Below are 2,069 nucleotides of genomic sequence, written 5' to 3' on the forward strand. Positions count from 1 at the left end.
ATTACTGCCTTTGAGAGCCTGTATATCTACGCTTTTTCTTCGTTCTCTCTTTTATGTGACCTTCACTCAGTGTTATATATTGTTTTACTTTGCTCTTTCTTTTATGTGACTTTGGATATTAAGTTTTGGATATTTGACTCATAGCATACATTGTATTTTGGCCTTTCCACAGTTCTGACACTGATGAATCCGTCCTCCTCACTCCAGCCGCAGCAGTAGAACTGTACTCTTGTGTTAGTGTGATGTTGCTCTCATCACTGATGTGTTTATCTGTGAGACTGTTCCTACGCTGATCTCTCCTAGGTGGGAGTACTGATGTGATTTTAGGGCCATATGGGTCAACACTTGAGGTACTTTCCCCCCAGTGTGAATATACCAGGGGGAGGGAGGGAACGTGAAGTAGGGTTAGACTGATTTATTGTGCAAATATTGGCCTTTTTTTTTTTTTAAATATCATCCACTGCCAATAGGATAGAGGTCCCTAGTTACTAGGTTACTAGATAGTAAAAACGATATGTAAAACTTTGGCTCTGGCTTTCAATGGAGAGTTTTAGTGTCCCATGATGGTCTAAATGCTGTTTCAGAGGTTTTTACACCCTGACAAGAATACAATTGTGGGGAAACACTGATTATTTGTAATTTTTTGGCTTGAAAATGGTCAAATTTAAACATATTGAATCGGCCACTTCACTCTTAAAACCCTCATCAATGGAACCCTAGTTGAAGCCATATCTTGCTGGAGCAGGGGAATGTTGCTATAGTGGCCAGACCCGACACACACTAATGCAAATCTAATGCCAGTGAGATCACAAATTGGTGAGTTTTTAAAATTCAATAGGAACACATAGATTTTATCCCTTTTCTAAGTTTTACATTTCATTGTCTGAACTGAATAATCTAATTAACATCAGGCAGCAGACGATAACTCACTAGTTTCTGCTGGCGTGCCGCCATCTTGGACCGAGCCAGCCGAGCCAGATTTGAGTGTTGCTTTAATACAATATTTGTAATTGGCAAAGCGGACTACAAGCTCTGGGGAATTCACATACCCAAAATGCCAATGATGTGACATGAGTAGGGCAGAGTAGAAAAGCTGTAAGAACATTGAAATAGTGATGAAAATTGGTATCAGGCTGCAATGTACTGTAGGAGCAAACAACTTGTTCTGCATCATCATCATCATCATACTGACATGGATTTCTACCAATAAAACTGTATAAGCTCAAATTTCATCTCAGAACCTTTCACATTCACCCAGTCTGGTGACATAGATAGAAAACATAATGTACTTTTTAATGTTATTCACAAAATGAGGGCACAAACGTGAAGTTATGACAACATGGATAACAAGTTATTTAGAATGTGATTTTTTAAATTCACCTTTGAGATAAAACACAGACAGACTGTCATATTGATGATCACTCAACCATTTGATCACCTATAAAATCTTGATGTAAATATATAATTGGTTAAAATGCAGTGGGAACTCAGGTAGCCTATAGAAAGACAAATATAGTAAATTGAATTTAAATGACTATATATGCCTTAAGGGAATATAGAGAAATAGAGAATTCCCTGGACACTAAAACAAGAGCAATCAAAGAGATTTCAGAAACACAAACCATTTTTTTAATTAATGTTCATAATTATACTACTGTGCACAGAATAAAGCACAGGAGCAGCACCAATCCTGTGATGCTCGCTCATTCATGGATTGGATTAGCAAGCGTTTAGCAGACAATGAGTTCAATTATTCTCAGATTTTCATGGTGTGCGGCGTTCACAAACATATTCACCTTTCCCCAGTGGAAATCAGTTTCATGCAGGTTCCCAATTGAGCTGTCAGGAAAGAAGTGTTGAAAATTATGCCCATTTTTCTCCAATCACTTGACGGCCCATTTGACTCTTTCACCATGTACACATTTGTCTTTTTTACCGTTTCACAGCCTACTGTTTTTATTCTACAGCACATGTTTTTATAGCAGCAAAAAGTTCCATGATGTTCAAGGAGTGGAGGTTAAGCTAGAGCATGCATCCTTTGCTGTTGCTGATATATGATTAGTCATGTA

This window comes from Centroberyx gerrardi, chromosome 6 (genome assembly GCF_048128805.1).
Source record: "Centroberyx gerrardi isolate f3 chromosome 6, fCenGer3.hap1.cur.20231027, whole genome shotgun sequence".
Classification (NCBI taxonomy): Eukaryota; Metazoa; Chordata; class Actinopteri; order Beryciformes; family Berycidae; genus Centroberyx; species Centroberyx gerrardi.